Below are 22,878 nucleotides of genomic sequence, written 5' to 3'. Positions count from 1 at the left end.
CTACAAGACAAGATAGAGAATAAATTTATGGCATTTTTAATCTGATTTTCTGATAAATTTAATTTTAGTTATCATGATATAAAATAATGAATGTGGAGGCCTTTTGGTGGGTGTGATTTTTTTTTTTGGGGGGGGGGGGGGGCAGCATTTCATTTCTGGGCCCTGGCAGCACAATGTCCGGCCCTGACTGCACCATGTTACAATTGCTGTTGATTTTTCTCTTTCAGGTGTTGCTTTATCGGTGCATCTACCTTGGCTAAGGAGAGACAGGAATCTAACTTGACGACAACACTAAGGGCACTTTCACACTCGGGCATTGGAGGCGTCGGTGGTAAAGCGCCACTATTTTTAGCGGCGCTTTTCGGCCGCTAGCGGGACCCTTTTAACCTCCATTAGCAGCCAAAAAAGGGTTAAAAGCGGCGCTTTGCCGGTGCTTTGCCGGGGCTTCTGCGGCGCTGCCCATTGATACACCGCTCCTAAAGCGCCTCAAAGATGCTGCTTTCAGGACTTTTTTTGACGTCCTGCCAGCGCACAGCTCCAGTGTGAAAGACCTCGGGCTTTCACATTGGGGTGAAAGGAGAGGAGCTTTACAGGCACTTTGCAGGCGCTATTTTTTAGCACTATAGCGCCTGTAAAGCGCCTCGGTGTGAAAGGGGTCTAACCCTTTGTACATTTTGTTATTACTGTATATATTAGATACTGTATTGGCATATTACATGCACTTTTTCACCCTGAAAATCGGGTGCAAATAGCGCGTGCGTGTTATACGCCGATACTTCAATTTTAGTTGCCTCGGAGGGGACAAGGAAGGGGGCAGGACAAGCGCCGACAGATTACATACAGTGAGAATCTCCTGTTTACTTGGAGGCCTCTGTAATAGAAAGTCCTGTCTCTGTTCTGCCTATCTTAGGAGATTCTCACTGTATGTAATCTGTCGGCGTTCGTCCCGCCCCCCTCCCTGTCCCCTCTAGGTTGCAGATGGGCATTGATCAGGCTGCACTGATGGCAATGTTGAGGCTGCTGCATTGAAGGCAATAGTGAGGCTGCTGCATAGAAGGCAATGGTGAGTCTGCTGCATAAAAGGCAATGGTGAGGCTGCTGCATAGAAGGCAATGGTGAGGCTGCTGCATAGAAGGCAATGGTGAGGCTGCTGCATAGAAGGCAATGGTGAGGCTGCTGCATAGAAGGCAGCGGTGAGGCTGCTGCATTGATGGCAGCGTTGAGGCTGCTGCATTGATGGCAGCGGTGAGGCTGCTGCATTGATGGCAGCGGTGAGGCTGCTGCATTGATGGCACTGATGAGGCTGCAGATGGGCACTGACCTTTATTTTGCTTCAAAGTTCCTTATTTAAAATGTTAAGTTTTTTTTCCTGAAACTTCCCTCTTAAAATGATTGTGCATGTTATACGCCGATAAATACGGTAGTTAGGAAGAAAAGGTCATTGCTTATGCTTGCCTTTAAAATTGTATATAAATATTTTTGATACTTCAAGCAGGGTAATAACTTCTCCGCAGGATGTGGAAACCTTGCAATTAGATCTGAACAAATTAATGGGGTGGGCAACTACATGGCAAATGAGGTTTAATGTGGAAAAATGTAAAATACATTTGGGTGGCAAAAATATGAATGCAATCTACTCACTGGGGGGTGAATCAAGGATGGAAAAGGACCTGGGGGACCTAGTAGATGATAGGCTCAGCAATGGCATGCAATGCAAAGCTGCTGCTAACAAGGCAAACAGTATATTGGCATGCGTTAAAAAGGGGATTAACTCGAGATAAAGTGGTAATTCTCCCACTCTACAAGACTTTGGTCCAGCCGCACCTGGAGTATGCTGTCCAGTTCTGGGCACCAGTCCTCAGGAAGGATGTGCTGGAAATGGAGCGAGTACAGAGAGACAACAAAACTAATAAAGGAACTGGAGGATATTAGTTATGAAGAAAGTTTACGAGCACTGAACTTATTCTCTCTGGAGAAGAGACACTTGAGAGGGGATATGATTGTAATTTACAAATACCATACTGGTGACACCACAATAGGGATAAAACTTTTCAGCAGAAGGGAGTTTAATAAGACACGTGGCCACTCATTAAAATTAGAAGAAAAGAGGTTTAACCTTTAAACTGTGTAGAGGGTTCTTTACTGTAAGAGCAGCAAAGATGTGGAATTCCCTTCCACAGGCAGTGGTTTCAGCAGGGAGCATCGATAGCTTCAAGAAACTATTAGATAAGCACCTGAACAACCACAACATACAGGGATATACAATGTAATACTGACATAAAATCACAAACATAGGTTGGACTTGATGGACTTGTGTCTTTTTTCAACCTCACCTACTATGTAACTATGTATTGTCATATGCTATTTACTATTTTGTGTAACTGATATCTATGTTTATTTCATGTGGTACGCCACATATATTACATTGTTAACCTTTCCCTGTTTTCTCTACCTATCCCAGTTTTGGCCAGGACATTCTCTCAGGCTTGAGAGGTTAAAAATGATTTTTTTTGCAAACTCCGAGATGTAGTTTTGTAGGCAGGGGGAGGATGTAGCACCCTGGAGTTTAGACTGGGTTGCTCCTAAATTTACTTGCCAGGAGTAGCTACCATGGCTAATTGTTGGGGATCATCTGATTTCTTCCTGAGTCTGGCACTGCTGCACTTTTCTCTTCTGTCGCTTGGTGACTGGGTACCTGGTGGCATTCGATAAGAGAAGGGCAATGCAAGGTCAGATTATGGGTATATGGGGTATCTCAGCCAATGAGCGGGGGGTTTTCTTGAATCCCTTGGCCTGCTGGGAGAGCCTAGATACAGTATCTCACAAAAGTGAGTACACCCCTCACATTTTTGTAAATATTTTATTATAGCTTTTCATGTAACAACACTGAAGAAATAACACTTTGCTACAATGTAAAGTAGCGAGTGTACAGCTTGTATAACAGTGTAAATTTGCTGTCCCCTCAAAATAACTCAGCGCACAGCCATTAATGTCTAAACCGCTGGCAACAAAAGTGAAAATGTCCAAATTGGGCCCAAAGTGTCAATATTTTGTGTGGCCACCATTATTTTACAGCACTGCCTTAACCCTCTTGGGCATAGAGTTCACCAGAGCTTCATAGGTTGCCACTGGAGTCCTCTTTCACCCCTCCATGATGACATTACAGAGCTGGTGGATGTTAGAGACCTTGCGCTCCTCCACCTTTCGTTTGAGGATGCCCCACAGATGCTCAGTAGGGTTTAGGTCTGGGGACATGCTTGGCCAGTCCATCATCTTTAATCTAAGCTTCTTTAGCAAAGCAGTGGTCGTCTTGGAGGTGTGCTTGGGTGGTTATCATGTTGGAATACTGCCCTGCGGCCCAGTCTCCGATCATACTCTGCTTCAGTATGTCACAGTACATGTTGACATTTATGGTTCCCTCAATGAACTGTAGCTCCCCAGTGCCAGCAGCACTCATGCAGCCCCAGACCATGACACTCCCACCACCATGCTTGACTGTAGGCAAGACACACTTGCCTTTGTGCTCCTCACCTGGTTGCCGCCACACACGCTTAACACCATCTGAACCAAATACGTTTATCTTGGTTTCATCAGAGCACAGGACATGGTTACAGTAATCCATGTCCTTAGTCTGCTTGTCTTCAGCAAACTGTTTGCAGGCTTTCTTGTGCATCATCTTTAGAAGAGGCTTCCTTCTGGGATGACAGCCATGCAGAACGATTTGATGCAGTGTGCGGCGTATGGTCTGAGCACTGACAGGCTGACCCCCCACCTCTTCAACCTCTGCAGCAGTGCTGGCAGCACTCATACGTATATTTCCCAAAGACAACCTCCGGATATGATGCTGAACATGTGCACTCAACTTCTTTGGTCGACCATGGCCAGGCCTGTTCTGAGTGGAACCTGTCTGGTTAAACCACTGTATAGTCTTGACCACCATTCTTCAGCTCAGTTTCAGGGTCTTGGCAATCTTCTTATAGCCTAGGCCAGTGATGGCGAACCAAGACAAGGGATTGGTCGACCATCTAGCCAGCTTCCTATTAAGTTGTTGTTTAAAGCCAAAGTTTATGTATGGATAGGTTTGCATTAGTAGCACCCTCTACATAGGTAGGTGCTAGATTCGTTTTTTTGGGGGGGTTTTTTGTGAGTATGGTCAAATTTAGGCTTCTAGCTAGGCCTGTTTTACGATAGTGTTACTAAGACCTCTCTCTTCCTTCTAGAGGAATCTAGAACAAGAGAAGGAGAGGAGAGGTGGAGCTGCCTGGTGTGTTCTAAGGAGCCCTGACCAATCCCCAACCTGGATTTGCAGGGGGCAGGCCTCCTTAAATACCTAGAGTCAGCCCTGCTGGGGAGGAGTTGTCGGGTGGAAGAACGGAGGATGGAGTACTAAGCTGTCAGGGTGTTTGAGGAAGCTCCCCAGTCTGGGGGGGGTAACCTTGGGCCTGGGCTTGGGTGCAGGATGAAGTCCTCCTGGAAATCGTGGAAGCTCTGAACAAGAAGCACAGGAGGAGCAAGAGAGGACAGCAGGAGCTAGTACTGCTGGGCAAGTCTTCAGGAGGGAACCACTGGTTGCAGCCAGGAAGGCTGGTGAGTGACATGTGCAGTCAGGAGAACTGGGGAGGCACGCCTGAGAGAACTGGGAGATTGAAGTCAGAGATGGGTGCAGAGCCAATAGTGAGGACTGCAATGTCATGGGCAGTGGAGTCGGGCTGCTGCAGCCAGGGGGGTTGTGTAGGAGGAAGAGAGAGAGAGCAATAGTCTGCAAGCAAGAGTTGTACAGCAGGAGATTGGAGAAGTGTTGTGTACATACTGTAGTTGTCCCAATTGATATACAATCCTCTAATTGATTGATGTACAATCCACTTAATTGATTGAGATACAATTTGCTGGGCATCTCATAATTCCCTTACCCCATCCAACAGTGGTGGCTGATGCTCAAAATTTTTGGGGGGCGCAAACAAACTGAAAAATTCTGAAAAAACCCATCAATTGCAGCCTCACTGTGCCCATCAAATGCTGCCACTGTGCCCATCAAATGCTGCCACTGTGCCATCAAACACAGCCACTGTGCCATCCAAATTTTTGGGAGGCACAAACAAACTGAAAAATTCTGGGAAAAAAAACATCAAGTGCAGCCTCACTGTGCCCATCAAGTGCAGCCTCACTGTGCCCATCAAGTGCAGCCTCACTGTGCCCATCAAGTGCAACCTCACTGTGCCCATCAAACGCGGCCACTGTGCCCATCAATTTGCGGCCACTGTGCCCAAACCATTGTGCCCATCAAATGCATCAAATGCCGCCACTGTGCCCATCAAACGCAGCCACTGTGACCATTAATTGCAGCCACTGTGCCCATCAAAATTTTTGGGGTGGCGCAAACAAACTGAAAAATTCTGAAAAATACAACTCCTGTCTGGATTCTGCCCCCTTCCGTGATTTTCCCAGTCACTATTTCTTTTCAGAAAGGCCATTCCAGCTCTGTAACATCATATGGAAGCTAATGTTGTGGCATCGTTGGGCAATGCAGTCAGCTGCAAGGTCGACGTTACTGCTGACATATGGTCCAGCAAGCATGGTCAGGGACGCTATATATCATTCACAGCACACTGCACTGCTTGCATCTTGGAAGGATGCAGGACAGGGCTCAGTGCTGCAGCTTCTTGTGCCGCCATGTCTCCATACAGCTACTGGTGATAATGCAAAATTTGTAAGCTCTACCCCCTCCCCCTCATCCTCCTTCTCCTCCATGCCCTCCTCTGCTAAATTGTCCTATGAACCACCAGTACCCCCTAAGCATTAAAGGGGCTATTTCATGAGTCAGGCAAAAAGGTGCCATGCAGTGCTTCAGCTGGTCTGTGAGGACAGGAGCAGAGGTTCTTACAGCTCTGCAGGGGCTGGTCCAGAGGTGGTTCACGCTAGCTGGAGCCAGGAATGATGGTGTACGATAATGGCAGAAACCTCCTGTCCGACCTTAAACACATGTCCTCAATTTGGTGGTCCAGCATTTCCTAAATAGATACCCAGGGTGGGAAGATCTGCTGAAGCAAGCCAGAAGAATCTGCATCCATTTCAGGCGGTCATACAAAGCCAGTGCTCAGTTGGCTGAAATTCAGCAGGAATTCCACCTGCCCATAAACCGCCTGGATTGTGACATGCCTACAATGTAAAACTCGACTTTAGTAATGCTGCAGTGGCTGCACATGCAGCAGAGGGCCGTCAACGAGTACCTGTGAGAATGGCACGACAGGCTCAGGCTGGCTTGGCATTTTTCTAACGCCAATGGCTGCTGATAGAGGATGCATGCACTGTACTGTCCCCATTTGAGGAGGCCACAAGGATGGTGAGCCGTGACACTGCATGCATCAGTGACACAATCCATGTTGTGTTCCTGCTGGAGCAAACTCCGTGTGGCATTATGGACATGGCACTCAAGGCAGAGCAGTGGGAGGAAGAGGAGGACTTCCTTTTATCTCAAGGCCCGCTTTATGCAGACACCATTCTTGCAATGCCATACAATACACAAGAGGAGAGGGAGGAGGAAGAGGATTCTGGTAGTTTTATAGGCACTGAAGCAGGGGAAGTCAATCCTTAACAGATGGTTTTCCGTTCCCAGGACCCATGGGAGTAGTACGTGGCTGGGAGAAGGCAGTTCCAGATACTGTAATCTTCAGTGACCCAGAGGAGTCTTCTCATGCTTCTGCAAACTTGCGGTGCATGGGAGCCCTCATTCTTCAAAGCCTGCGAAAGGACCCAAGAATACGTGGCATCAAGGAGAAGGCTCACTATTGGTTGGCAGCCCTTCTTGACCCCGTTACAAGGGGAAAGTCTCTGAACTCATCCCTTCCTCACAGAGGGAGCAGAAGATGAAATCTCTTGGACACCTTAAAGTGGAGTTTATGTAACGCCTTTCCAGACTGTTAGGTTACAGTCTTGTAAAAAATGCAGTTTTAAGGCTTCTTTTGGTCAAGAGAGGAGCGGTGGAGAAGGGGGCCACCTCAGTGATGCTTTTCAAAATTTTTTTAGTCCTCGGTGCCCAGGCTGTCAGCTTCCACATGCCATCAGCAGTGTCTGCTTCATATAGTAGGATATTATCTAGGGGCAAAAACAGACATGCATCCAGCGTGCTTTCCCAATGGGCATTCAGTGCTGCCAGAGGTTTTGTGACAGAGCGCATCTGTCCAGACTCTGTGGACCGGCTGATATTTATCATAATGAATCAGTCCTGGATTAGCAGCAGCTATCAAGTTTCTGATGCCGATGTCACTGATTAAGTGATTTCTGGATCTGAAATCTCCGAAAGACTGTCTAGGCTGTTTAACTTTGTGGGTGTTTGATGTCATCTAGAAGAAATGTTTTGCTGTAGGTTTCATGGGCACAATCAACACCCAAGGACCAATTTTCCACACCTGTTTGACAGGTGCACATCATTTTTATTTTTGAGAGCAAGGCCAATTCTGTCATCAAGAGCACATCTATAGGGTTACTGTGTGAAGGCACCACCAACACCCAAAGCCCAATTTTTCCACATCTGTTACTTCTATCTAAAGTCTGTGAAATAAATTCTGTGGGATAAATTCTGATCTTGTTCCTAGTGCACTAAATTGTGGCCTCATTATGCAGACTGGCTCCCCAAGCCATTTTTTACAAAACATAGAAAGCCTGAAGGGGTGAATGTCATTTTTTGGCTTTATAAATGTTATTATTGCTTCAGCAGGCTCTATACACAGTACATATGTGCCACATTACAGGCAGTCTAAGGGGACCCCCAGGCACTATATTTAAAGGATTTTTTTAATTTTAATAGTTTTTTCTCATTTTTATGGTTTCACTTTAAGCATCAGTAAATCTCTACTCATTTTTTATTGATACGTGTCCCCCAGGGCAGTACCCGGACCCCCATAACCATTGTATGCCCAATTACTTGCATATAAGCCTACAAAATAGACACTTTTGATTTTTCCAGTTCGGGTTCCATAGACTTCAATTGGGTTCTTTATTTGGTTCGATGTTTGAAAGCTATGCAAACATATCCATACCTAAACTTCAACCCTAATCTAAATCTTGCTCTCCCCACACTTTATTAACATGCTAATGACATTTTTAAATATAACCTTTGCAATTTCATTACATACCCTTATTTTAGACCTAGTTATATCATCACTGAGTCTGTGTTTCTCTATGGAATGCATGCAAGTCATGTAGCACCAAGGCAGTTCATGAGGTACCTTGTCTTAGTACTCCTCTCAAGAACCCTGCCTCAATCCTCTTCTTAAAATAAGTTTGTAAGAGTGGGCCTTTCTAGGCAGGCTGCATTTGCATGCATGCAGACCGCCCTGGGTAAAGCCCACATGAAATGCTAAGCCTTTATGTTTGAAAAAACTAAAATTCACTGAATAAAAGGGACAGGCCAAGGATAACAGGGCTAGGAAGAAAAAAATGAGGCTGGATGTCCTCTGGCTAGAAAATTAGGTAGGCTCTATATGACTTGCTGTAGCTTCCAATACATACTATGAGAAGCCCACAGCACGCAGGGAAACAAGAAGCATTTTAAAGCTGATTGAAAAATTGATATGATTTCAATTGTACTTCTGATTTGATCATATGCTGGCTGCACTGGGCTGAAACCTTCTCTTTATGTATGTAGATAGGAAGAAATATAGAGAGACTGTTTGCTAAAACTTGTGGAAAATGTGTCTATTCCTGAGGAAGGGGAGCCTGCTTCTCCCCAAAACGAGTGACAGCTGGACAACCCTGTACGATCACTGTGCATGCACCTGCATGGTTTCCTTTTGAGATATGCTTTCTCGCTGGCCACGAGCAAAGCTATTCTCCAAAGCTGTTATCTAGACCACACTCCTTACAAGACATTTATGCCCTGTACATACGATAGGATTTTCCGACAACAAAATCCATGTTTTTTTTCTGACGGATGTTGGCTCAAACTTGTCTTGCATACACACGGCCACACAAAGTTGGTCGGAAATTCCGAACGTCAAGAACGCGGTGATGTACAACATGTACGACGAGCCGAGAAAAAAAGTTCAATAGCCAGTGCTGCTCTTCTGCTTGATTCCGAGCATGCGTGGAACTTTGTGCGTCAGAATTGTGTACACACGATCAGAATTTCGACAACGGATTTTGTTGTCGGAAAATTTGAGAACCAGCTCTCAAATTTTGTGTGACGGAAATTCCGATGGAAAATGTCCAATGGAGCCTACACACGGTCGGAATTTTCGACAACAAGCTCCTATCAAACATTTTCCGTCGGAAAATCCTATCGTGTGTACGGGCATTAGACTTCATGTACACGAGTTGTTTTTACAAACTCTCCTGAACAATTTAACTTGACAGATAGTAACCCACGTTTAAAATGTCCGTTTTGCCACGTTTCCATGCCGTGTTTTGCGTTTAGAAGCGTTTTACTGCATTTTTAAAATAGTCAAAAATGAAAAATGCCTGTAAATGAAACGCGGCTAAATGCGAGTTACCGCGTTTAGCAGCATTTAGAAGCATTTGGCGCTTGAAGTGCCTGTAAGCTCAGTTTCTGAACGCATTTTTTTGCGTTCCAAAACATGCCTCTAAACTCAACTGCCTAGAAAACGACTATAAACAACCCTATGTACATGGACAGATAAGATAACATAGAGGAGAGTTCAGGGGCATTTGAAAAAAACTCCCACTGCGTCCGTTTACCAGCAGCAGTGTACATGAGGCTTTACAAATTTACAATTTTCCTATCTGGTGAAAATATCTGTAGCACCTTTTAGGAATGCAATCAGAGAAACAGGACTGCAGTATAAGGTATTATCTCTGTAGTCCTGTACCCAGTTGTTTAATACACAAAATGTGGGGCTGTCTCACAAACTTGTTACATGATACTTGTAATGAGATGATATCTTGAATTGCATTTGTACTAGTCTTCGGATGTTGTTCTGCATTACTTTTTGGGGGAATTGTTTTCTGAAGGTTGCAGCTAGGGTTGCCATCTTTTCTTCAAGTCAAACCCAAACACTGCAATCGCACAGCAATTTTTTTATGGTATAAACTATAGATATACTTTGTGATTAAATAACATTTCTAATCATATGAAGTTAATCACAAGAGTCCCCTTTTACATCAGAGGCCACAGAGTTTCCCCTTTTACATCAGAGGCCACAGAGTTTCCCCTTTTACATCAGAGGCCACAGAGTTTCCCCTTTTACATCAGAGGCCACAGAGTTTCCCCTTTTACATCAGAGGCCACAGAGTTTCCCCTTTTACATCAGAGGCCACAGAGTTTCCCCTTTTACATCAGAGGCCACTGAGTTTCCCCTTTTACATCAGAGGCCACAGAGTTTCCCCTTTTACATCAGAGGCCACAGTGTTTCCCCCTTTTAGTTTAGTTTCAATCATTTTTATTGAAGTTTCCTAAGCAGTGGGAAGGTTAGAAGAAATGGTATCATAACGGACAGCTATAACACAGTACAAAGCACTTTTCGAGAAAAATACTAACATCATTTGACCTAAACGACCAGAAAAACAAGTTATCCCCAAAACAAGAACATAAAACAGGTCAAAAATGAAAACAATTAGAAACTTTAACCGCCCCCTGATAGCAACTATAGAGAGTTTGTGACCTTCTCATCACCTCCCCCCGAAGGGGGAGAGGGAAGAGAAGATATCACGATGACCCCGCCATGAGGTCAAGATCGTCTGTCCCACACTCCAAAAAGAAAAAAAAAATGAGCATTCTGGAAATACTATTGTACCATATATGAAAACCTTCTGGTTATTTGATGCATTCTTTGCATCACCATTTATAGTGTCCCTCTCCCCACTAGAGACCGGGAGAGTACTTAGAAAGAGATTAGTCTGAGAAAATGAAAGAGGAAGGAGAAGAGGGTAGGATACCAGAGAAAAAAGTGCACTCTATATTGTGGAAATATCTGAACTCTTGTAACTCACAAAGAGTCAGACAGATATTTGATTCAAGGTTCCCAGATCATTTCAAACCTAGCTTGTTTGTCTAACAAGATCACTGAGAGGCGTTCATTTATCATGATCCATGAAAGCTTGAATTTCACTAAATTAAATGGGATTGTGGATGTTCTCCATGACCTGGCAATCGCTATCCTAGCTGCCGTAAAGATGAAGGCTATGAGTTTCACTGCCTGTCTTGGAGTTCCATCTACCGGTCGTCCTAAAAGAGCTTGCTGTGGAGCCTTACGTAAGTTTACCTGAGTAAGTGAATAAATAAAATTGTAGATACGGATCCAAAAGCGTTTCACCTTAGGGCAAGACCACCATGTATGTAATACTGTGGCTTCCATCCCACATCTCCGAAAACATGAGGAAGAGGCTCCTGGAACATACGCTGCTATTCTTGTTGGGACCATATACCACCTCATTAATACTTTGTAGTTAGCTTCAATCAAAGAGGTATTTATGTATGCTCTTGACGCACACTGTGACATTTTAGACCATTCATCCATTTCAAAGGTTTCGCCCAGGTCCTGTTCCCATTTCGTCATATAGAACAGTTTTTCCGACTTGGAAGTCAGTACTGCATAAATCTTAGAAATATGCCCAATGTGTTTATCAAAAGTCCTGCACAAATACTCCATTGATGTGAAGGTTGTAATGTCAGCTGTACACTGTAAAAACTTTAAAAAATGGACAATTTGAACATAGTAAATAATTCAGAGTTTGGAAGTTGATATTTGTCCCGTAGGACATCCCTAGACAGAATACCTCTGTGGTCACAAAGATCAGCGATGCGCATTAAACCTTTGTTGGTCCACCAGGCAAAGGTATGAGAATGGAGACCTGGAGTGAACGCCGGGTTATGGACCAAGGGTGCCATAGGGGTATACGGTGACTTAAAACCGTGAGGATTTACAAGTCTGTCCCACATTTGTAGTGAGAAAGATAGTGTTGGACACATTATGGCCGGCCTATCTTTCGGCTGCAGCCACATTAAATGACTAATCGGTCTCAGTGAATATAGTGAGGATTCCAATTTCATCCATGTAGATGTTGATAATGAGGAGTGAGTTGGGACAGTTGTGTTGCTCGGTAGTATGTAGCTAGGTCTGGAACACCCAGACCGCCCCGTAACTTCGGAGTATATAGGGTGCGTTTGTTCACTTGAGGTCTCTTGTTCCCCCAAATTTCAGGACCTTATTTTGGAATTTGTATAGGTCAGGCATGGAAATCTGGACAGGCAGTGTTCTGAATAGGTACAATAGCCTAGGCAATATTTTCATCTTTATCGTGTACAGTATGCCGAACCATGACAGTGGATTGCATTCCCATCGTTGGATGTCTGCCATCATCTTTTTATACAATGGGGGATAGTTTGTCAAATAAAGCTTATCTATAGTGGGAGTCAAATAGATGCCTAAATATAGAAGGGTTTTTGTCTGCCATTTGAAAGAAAATGAGTTCTGTATTTGCGTAACCGTATCTGTATCTAGGGTGAGGTTCAGGGCAACCGATTTGGTATGATTAATAGTGAGGCCCGAGACAATAGAAAAGTGACGCATTGCATGAAAGAGTTGGGAGTGACGTGACCGGTGAGGTGAGTAGTAGGAGGATGTCATCAGCAAAAAGAGCACATTTGTGCTCAAGGTCCCCACAATGTATCCCTTTGATGTCGGGATGGTTCCTAAGTTTAATAGCCAAGGGTTCTAAGGCCAGTATAAATAAAATGGGGGATAGGGGGCACCCTTGTCTAGTTCTCCTATGAATGTCTAATTGATGTGAGCTGTGGCCCTTTACCATTATCCTAGCTGTGGGTCCGTTATAAAGGATTTGTAAGACCGCCATAAACTGTGGGCCGAATCCATAACCCTTAAGAATATAAAACAAATAATCCCACGATAAGGAGTCAAATGCCTTACAGAGATCTAATGACAGCATCATAGCTTTCCTTGGTCCCCAGTTGTCCCAGTTGGATTGCACCGCCGATATTAAGTCTATTAGTCTACAGGTCTGATCTGGAGCCTGGCGATTGGGCAGGAACCCTATCTGATCCGGATGAATATAGCTCGCCAGAAAAGTATTCATTCGATTTGCTAACATTTTAGTCATCAGCTTGAGATCCACATTGATTAGAGAAATTGGGCGATAGTTGTTACAGTCCCCATGATCTTTCCCAGGTTTTAGGATTACATGAATAAGAGCTGAATTTTCATGACTGGCCAAGGAAGAGCCTTTCTTCAGATCATTAAAAAAGGAGCAGATATGAGGTGTCAGCAATTCGGAATACTTTCTGTAATAGTGACCTGAAAATCCGTCGGGACCAGGTGCCCTCGAGGGATGTAGACACTTAATGGCAGCTTTAACTTCCCCCTCAGTGAAATCTTCCTCCATTAACTCTACATGCACTTGTGACACCCTAGGTAGAGGGATGTCTCTAAAAAACGTATCCGCTAGTGTTACGGGAAATGCCTTTGGTAAAGCGTCCAATTTAGAATAATAGTAAAAAATTTTTGGACCACCGAGTGAGGGTTCTGGGTCACTTTGCCATCCCTTAAGCGTAGCTTTGGGAGGGCGGGATTATAGGGACGAGGGGAAAGTTTCCTAGCAAGTAGGGTGGACGGTTTATCTCCCATTGTATAAAATCTATGCCTCGACCAATGAAGGTATTTCTCTGCTTTGGTGGTAAGGTTAATATTAAGCGCCATTCGAGCTGCGTCGATTTTGTGCCTCAGGTCTAATTGTGGATTTTTTTTTTGTTCGCGTGAAATTGCATGTAGAGCATTTTCTTGTTGTTGGATAGTTTGTATGTGCATGCGTTTAGTCCTGGCAGCAAGTTGAATCAACTTTCCACGAATAGTATCTTTATGCGCTGTCCAATTTATACTAGGGGAGGTGTCTTCGGGTTGATTTTCGATGAAGTATTAGCGAATAGCCATTTCTAAAAATAATGGGGTCATTTAGCAAAGCAGCATTGGGACGCCAAGCGGTGGGTTTTGGTTTAGTCCCCAGGTCGGCTAGGGAGATTTGCACCGGCGAATGGTCTGACCACGACGCCGTCAGAATCTTAGCTGATTTAATTGAAGGGAGAGTTTGTGATGGGGTAAATAAATGATCTATTCTAGAGTACGTCTTATGTACTTGGGAATAATGTGTGTAATCCCTAGTTGTTGGATGGAGATCTCTCCATACATCTATAAGGTCATAAGAGTGTAGCAGTCAAGCCAATTTACACCCCTGTTTCGGAATAGGTTTATATGAATTAGATCTGTCTATAGTTTGATCTAGGGGAACGTTGCTGTCTCAGCCTATGATAATCTGACCCATAGCTCGCGGGATCAATGTCGATAGCGTTTTCTCAAAAAACTGAATCTGTCCTACATTCGGGGCATAGTACAAAACTAGGGAAATGGCTTGTCCGTGAATTATTATGACCACCATAATGTACCTCCCTTCTTTATTCTTAATTACCATGTCTGGGATGAATGGGACATTTTTTGCTATGCAAATTGCGACACCCCCCCCCCCTTTTCTCTGGGCCATTGGATAAATAGCATGTGGGAAAGTGAGGATTCAGGTATTTGGGTGCCGAAAGGCGAGAGAAGTGCGTTTCCTGTAGAAACACAATACTTACGCCCCATTTATGATATTGTTGAAATGCCATTGCCCTTTTGGTGGGAGAAATAATGCCCTGTACATTGTGAGTTAAAACTATGAATCTATTAGATTGTGGGTGTATCATAATGGTTTGACAGACTGTACTCGCCTGATATAGTTTTCCATCACTGCTTCTCAGATAACATCGCTCCTCAGGGAAATCACTGGATCACAGAGAGAGTGCACTAGAGTAAAGAGGTTGAGAAAGAAAAGAGAATGGTTAGATTAGAGTTGTAGTGCAACGCACCAAGTGGTCTTACGTCAGTGGGCCGCAAGTAATGAACAAACATAAGTGTGTCAAACGTAACAAAGAAACAGAACCTTTGGGAAATCAACATTCCCGTAGTAGTGTGTGAGGTTGTCTCTCTCTCAAACTGAGGGGGACAAGCTCACCGGAAAGTGGCATGCGTTTACGCCCCGGCATCCTTTCATTCTTAAAGCTTTAAGGGAAGTGGGAGCCTCTGAAATCTCGCAACAAACTGGCATTTGTCTAAAGTATACATAAAAGTATAAAGGACCCGGACCCTGTATCGTAAGGTCAGTTATTTAGCTGGTTATTCCTTGCCCTAAACTATAGTAAAGATGTCCATACTATAGTCCATTTAAAAACATGTGAAAAATGTAAGAATAATAAAATAAAAAAGGGGGAAGCAAACTGGTTACAAACAATGGTGTGGAGGGATCAAGTGCTTTCTGCCCATCCAGGTTGCATCAGGCCAGATGCCAACAAAAGGAGAGATACAGTCAGAGGATGCCAAATCATCGATGTATTCCCCCCGATGAAGAGGGTCGTTTGGAAGAAGAGCGTCCTTGTTGGGACCACAGAGGTGAAATCGGCCCATCCCTGTCTCCCTGAAGGGAAGTGGAGGATGAGTCAAGGGAAATCAAGTTCAAGCAGAATTTCTTCTCCATCTTCTATTCGTAAAAGAATGGGTCTTGCCCTTGTGGGTAAATGACAAGCGAAAGGGGAAGGATATTTTATGTGCCGATTTATAAGGTGTGTCAGCAGCAGCTTTAGAGACCTTCTCTTTTGGATGGTCAGTTGGGAAATTTCCGCGAAAAGTTGGACAGAGTGGCCCAATAGAGAAATATCTCCCCTACTCCTGGCCTCCAGCATAATTTTTTCCTTAATCCTGTAATAATGTGGCTTCACAATCACATCTCTGGGAAGGCCGTCTGGTCTTGGAGCCGTTAAAGTATGATGTATCCTGTCAATCTCCAGGTGGTTTTGGGTATTAAGTCCTGCATTAGGGTATGTACCGCGTCTTCTAGATCATTGATCGACTCCGGCAATCCGCGTATACGAAAATTATAGCGTCTGGATCTGTTTTCCAGATCTTCTATTTTCGTATTAGCCTGTTCTAGTTGTTCTTGTAAGAATGAAATCAGGGTGGTATTCTGATTTACTCTTGCCACGGTGCCATCTACCTTTGATTCTATTGTATCTAGCCGCTCCCCAATGCTATGAAAATCCCCTTTCATTTCCTCCGTTATTATTTTGCAAGCCTTGGAGAGCTCCTGTTGGAGCAAGGCAGAGAAGCGGGCCAACAATGCTACATCTCCTGAGTAAGGAGCTGGTGATGGGGGCTGGGGTTGTTCCTGAACTGAACAGGTTTGGCTCAGGACAGCTTCTGTCAAGTCTGCCATGTGTTTGTCCAGAGAGGAGGCTGGGGATCCTGCATAGTCTGGGCCTTTTCCATGATAGTCAGAGGTAGGGGAAAACTGAAGGTGCTCACCTCTGTGTGGCGATGACATCTCCTCCTAAGACTGGGAAGAAAATGGATCCGTTTGCCGGCTAGAGTGTGAGGTGGCTGCAGCTGTTATGGAAGCCTGTGAATCGGCTGCTGTAGCGTGGAGATAGGCCTGGTCCTGTGGAGCCTGGGTCCCGTGTCCCGTTTCCTTCTGAATCTGCGCCATCTAGGGAGGAGGGGCCGCTGTGCTGCAGGTAAAGGTCGCTCTGATCGGGCGGTGGTATTAGAGCGCGGCTGATTTTTTTTCTGGTCGTCCCGGTTGCCCTCAGCTGCATAATGCTGTTCTGAGTCCAAACCAAGGCTCCCGGATCGCTGGTTATCGCTGTGAAAAGTCCGGCGGCGAGCAGAGCTCTGTCAGAACATGTCCGCTCCCGAATTCGCGTGCATGCACACTCAGGAGCAGGGTTGCCAACCTCCCGCAGCATTTTTTTACTGAAAAAACATGGAAAATTTACTGGCGGAGCACATTTTTTACTGGCAACCTGAGAAATTACTGAACTCCTATTGAAAACTAACACAGTGAATATTTGAACAGTATAAACATGATATGGAAACACTGAAAATACCTATAACAAAGTAATTTGCTTGATTTACACTTAAAAACTCAACACAGCATGAAATTATCAGCCCCTGATATTTACTGGCAGTTGTAAAAATAATCAGATTTTTACGAACTGTCAGTAAATTTACTGGTGGTTGGCAACCCTGCTCAGGAGATCCCCCTTTTACATCTGAATCCACAGAGTCCCCCTTTTACATCTGAATCCACAGAGTCCCCTTTTACATCTGAATCCACAGAGATCCCCCTTTTACATCTGAATCCACAGAGATCCCCTTTTACATCTGAGTCCACAGAGATCCCCCTTTTACATCTGAATCCACAGAGTCCCCCTTTTACATCTGAATCCACAGAGATCCCCTTTTACATCTGAATCCACAGAGATCCCCCTTTTACATCTGAATCCACAGAGATCCCCCTTTTACATCTGAATCCACAGAGATCCCCCTTTTACATCTGAATCCACAGAGATCCCCCTTTTACATCTGAATCCACAGAGATCCCCCTTTTACTGTAGATTCTGATGTAAGGGATGCTCTGGAAACCCTGATTTAAGGGAGAACACTGAACTCTGATTTATGGAGAGAACTCTGATGTAAGGGGGAACATTGCTGCCTCTGGTGTAATGTGGAACTCTGATGTAAGGGGTGCTCTGAGAACCCTAATTTACCTTAGTGTACTCACTCAGCGACAGAAGAGAAAACGGGGAGGGAGGGGGAGACTTCAGTCACAGACAGGGATGGATGGTGAGCTCACTCACCCCTTGGCAGTCAACACCTCTCATCTAGATGTATCTGTGGCTGCTGGGCTTCAAATTTCTGGCCCCCACTTTCCTTTTCTGAGGCACAGCACCGGGATTGGTGTGTGGGCAGACACAGAGGGATAGGGGTGGGAGGAAGAGGTGTAGATCGATCCCTCTCTCCTCTCTCATCTGTATGTGGGGGGGTGGGGGGAGTGTTAGTGCTGGGCAGTGTGAGAGAGTGTAACAGACACTTCTGGCTTAGACAACTGCAGCCAGCAACCCTGCTGGGAAGTCATAGTCCAGTGTGAATGTGTCCGGGTTTCAGACAGTCTGAAAACCAGACGCATTATTCCAAACCCGAACTGTCCGGGTGAATTCCGGACAGATGGCAACCCTAGTTGCAGCAGCTACCTTCTCTTTAGTCAAGTACTTTTAATTCTGACACTTTTATTAGCAAAATGTTTGTGAGAAATGTATAATTGTTGCGGATTATGGAGTGTGAAGTTCAGGGGGTCAATCACCAGTGCCTCTCTTAGGCCGTGTACACACGATCGGAAATTCGGCCAGCAAAAGACCGATGAGAGCTTTTGGTCGGAAAATGCGACCGTGTGTATGCTCCATCTGACTTTTGCTGGCCAAATTCCAGCCAGCAAAAGATTGAGAGCACGTTCTCAATTTTTCAGTCGGAAAAAGTTCCTATCCGAAAATGCGAACGTCTGTAGCAATTCCGATGCATGCTCGGAAACAATTCGACACATGCTCGGAAGCATTGAACTTCATTTTCTCGGCTCGTGGTAGTGTTGTACGTCACCGCGTTCTTGACGGTCGAAAGTTCAGTGAACTTTTGTGTGACCGTGTGTATGCAAGGCAAGCTTGAGCGGAATCCCGTCGGAAAAGCCATCATATCTTTTTCCGACCAAAATCCCAATCGTGTGTAGGCGGCATTAGTGTCTTACTGGCTCAGGACTTTTACCCACAGGAGTGGTATCTCAGTCAAAAGAACTCCTTGGTCTCCCCAGTAGTGACAACAGCTCAAAAAAATTTCTCCAGATCGGTCTCATTCTCAAACTCCTACTAATGCAGGAGTTTTCTGAATATAAACCCATGGGTACAATAACCCTTTACTGCTCCTTAATGGGACCATAATTCACATAAGGGGAAGATATATTGTCCATCCAGGACCCATCTCTGACATCCTCAAAATACCCTATACTGTACTTGAGAGAGGGCATCAACATTTTGGTGCTGTACCACAAAACTGTATTCATGGAGAGACTGGAAACGATGGGCCACTCTGGCATTTTCTTCCTTGTTTTGTCTCATCCAGGTCAATGGGGCATGGTATGACACCAGGACAAATCTCCTGCCCAGTGCAAAGTACCACAGAGAATCCAAGTTCCCCTTTATGGCCAAGCACACTAGCTCCACCACTATGTAGTTTCTCTCAGTTGCCATCAATTTTCTGCTGAAGAAAAAACACAGGGTACACCTGACCATTGACCTGTAGAGACAAGACACTCCCAGAAAAGGTATTTGAACTGCCCTGCAACTCTTCTTCTACCTCTTTCCTGCTACATCTTCCAGTTATCTCCCATTAAAGCATTGGAAAAGTACTAAAGTGACTGGTGCCTATATTGTCAGATAATAAGCTCAACATGGACTCTAAGTTCGGTGTTGGTGAAATTACAGGTAAAAAGGTGACTGTAACAGCCCACTTTAAATCAGCAGCTCCACCATGAGTTATTGCTACATGTGGGGGCATCATCCGGGATTGTTTGCCATTACCCTAAGCAGCCCTGAGAAGTATTTCATCGGGAGTCTATGTTAAAAGAGGTTTCTGGACTTTGTCACTTTTTCCAGGAAAAGAAGGGGTTAAATTGCAGGATTACATTTCTGACTGCGTAGGCTGTGGGTGAGAAGTAAAAGCCCGGGAGCTACGTGATCAGAGGAACAAGTGGGAGGAGCCACATCTACTTGTTGCCGCGTGGGATGCGGGTATGTGTTTTGGCGCCAAAAGAGAAGAGAGGCCTCGTGATCGTACTGAGAGGATCAGAGTGCAGCCATGTCTTCTTTTCCATTGGTACCATCAACTATGGGGTCCAAGATGTTCCCTACAAGTACCGCTGCGGGTGCTATGCTAACCGGAACCCTGCTGACAGATACCTGCATTCGTTTGAAGCCGCAGGGGCAGTTCGTACTATACACTGTTGGAGATATTGAAGGGCTGGGCATGCTTCGCCACAAGTGTGAAGGACTGGCCATATATCTCTGTCCATTTGTCCGATGTTTGCAGTGCGGAGAATACTTGTTCACAGTGGAGCAACCTACAATGTCGCCCTGTGCTTATCGTGTGGACTGGGTTACAGGAATCGCTACAGTGGAAACTACTGCCATTGCTGCTGGAGAGCAACAGGCCGTGACCTCGTCTGCTACCGTGAGTGTTCCCGAGGGAGATGTCACTGTTACCGCTTCATCAGCGGACATCACTCTTATTTCTACTTCTACTACACCTATACCCGCTGCACCTGTCCAGAGCAAGGTGGGATCTGTGAAGGCTTCCCGCCGCCGTATTCGAGGCATGCCCCAGAGACTACCCGAACTGGAGCCGGAGGAATATATGGATCCAGAGAAGTCCATGTCAGGAACGGGTGAGAAATCAAAGGGGAACATATCTGGGACGCTTTGTAAATATTTGCCAGCAGAAGAGTTGAGAGACTCGGAGATAGATTCTATGTCAAATCTCTCCGGTGATGATGATTTGTTTGAGACAATGTCACAGGAACTATTGTGGGCCCAGGGTGAAGATGTTGCTTTTGCCCTTACTTTCTCAGAGTGGATAGCCATGGATTCTGGAAAGACATCACCTTGTGTGAAGCCGCACAGTACTACTAAAGACATTGTCTAAAGTTGCTAGTTTGCTTGAGTTTGAGCCGACACCCATCGGATCCATGGTGCGCAAATCACCAAATTCTTGTGTGCCTCCTGGTTTGGGGAAAAACAGAGCTTTGCCTAGACTTGCCCATTTACAGAGAGTGCTCACTAAACGTGTTGCCATAGAATATGGTCTGAAATTTCCCTACGTTACTCAGGAAATTATGCAGGAAATTGAGGCCAACCAGGAACAGTGGTACCGTGAAGCTGTTTGGGACTATTTGTCTGTGCCAAAACCTTTCCGGAAAGCTGGGTATTCTGCTACTATGGATAAATGTTTTAATGGATGTTTGTTGCATTGGAACTATGGTCGGCACATCTATGCTGACAAGGTGGTCATTTGCAGACCCAGAAAAGATGACATTGTCTATTTTATCACCACCCTGGATAAACAAGGGAAGAAACTGACATTACCAGATCCCCGGTTTTATTGGTGTTTATGCAAAGAGACTGTTGTCTTCTGTTCTATTAAAAGAAAAGAGAACTTTGGTGTATATAGCCAGATAGTGTCAGTGTTTACAGAGATCTCAGTGGTCAAGAGATTTTATCCACCTCAGCGCTTCTATATCCAAAGACTTTTTGCTAGTTGGATTTCCTTTATTGAAAGGATATAATATGCTCTGAGATACGGATGGACTTTTCAAGTTACTTTAGTTAATTTTCATTAGAAGGAAAATGTGTGGGGAAGAGTGTCATTCTCTTGTGGAATGAGGCTTTGCTCCTAAATTGTTTGGTGATACTACTGTACATTTCTGTGTGTGTTTAACTTTGTTCCTTACAGGAACAACTGGATCTCCTATGAAGCTGTTAGGCTTTTCAGCTAGGTAGATAGTGGGGTTTTATGACGTGACTAATGTGACTTCTTTTGCTGATATGAATATGGTATTGTAAAAAATGTTTAAAACTGTAACATTTCTATACTGTCTCTTTTTCTTACTCATCCAAGTTTTAAGTTCAAATACCTACTCTCAGGCTTGAGAGTCATATTTTGCCAGACGTTGAGGACAGCGTCTATTGTAGTGGGGGGGAGTATGTAGCGCTGGTAGGTTTTCCAATCTACCGCTTATATGTAAATTTAGTGTGTCATCTGTACTGTACATAGTTCAGATTCAATCTATTGTTAGATTAGCCTCTGTTTCAGTTTGGCTGTGTTGCGTGCAGTTCCACATTCTGCCTGTGGGTGTCGTTGTCACCATGGGTCGGTGTTGGAAAGCAACAAGCTGAAGTATATGAGTGCTCTTCTGTCCCGTAGACAACTCGGCGGAGGTGGTCCTCCGGGTTGCGTTCTGGGAGAGAGTATTTATGGGACAGACGCCATGTTTCTTGAGTCTTTACCTCGTGGTCCTCCTGGCCTAGAGGTATGTGTTAGTGAGTTCTACCTCGCGGCCCTCCAGCCTGGAGGGTTGCGTTGCGGCAGCCGTGCGGGTAGGCCCAGAAGCCTGTCTGGGGCCTGCTATCGCTGGGATGGTCCTGTGCTGTCTGTCCTGCGTGAAGAAGCCGGACAGTTGAGAAGATCCAGGGGAGGACCCATCTTGGAAGGGACCATGCAAGGCTGGTCTTAAGAAGGGCCTGGTGACTCGATTCGAGGACGCATCTTAAACTAATCTACCGCACAAGTACTGCCGGGTCGACTTAAAGGTTCTGGTACTGTTTGCTGTTCATCGAAAACTATTACATCCTGTGGCAGAGGATCGTACAGTTTTATTTCACTCAAGTCTGTGGCAGAGACTTTTTGTTCGTGCTGCGTTCCGGCTGCTAGTTTAGTGAGAGAGACCTATCCGGGCGGGCAAAGATTTAATCCTGAACCGAGGATACATTCATCCCCGAGATTTCAATTCCTTAGAGCTACACCAAGAAAAGGTATTTGAACTTCCCTGCAACTCTTCTTCTACCTCTTTCCTGCTACTTCTTCCAGTTATTTCCCATTAAAGCATTGGAAAAGTACTAAAGTGACTGGTGCCTAAATTGTCAGATAATAAGCTCAACATGGACTCTAAGTTCGGTGTTGGTGAAATTACAGGTAAAAAGGTGACGGTAACAGCCCGCTTTAAATCAGCAGCTCCACCGTGAGTTATTGCTACATTAATTATGTTTTACCTTACTCTGTATAACACCTACCATATATACTCGTGTATAAGTTTAATTTTTCAGCCCCTTTTTTGGGGCTGAAAGTGCCCCCCTCAACTTATACACAAGTCACCGCCGTCTGCCTACATGATCAGCGTGTCATGCAGGCAGACGGCGGCCAGCGTGTGCTGCATACTACTCAGCAGCGGCTC

Source organism: Aquarana catesbeiana, linkage group LG04 (assembly GCF_042186555.1).
Source record: "Aquarana catesbeiana isolate 2022-GZ linkage group LG04, ASM4218655v1, whole genome shotgun sequence".
Taxonomy (NCBI): domain Eukaryota; kingdom Metazoa; phylum Chordata; class Amphibia; order Anura; family Ranidae; genus Aquarana; species Aquarana catesbeiana.
This window is presented reverse-complemented; position numbering follows the sequence as displayed.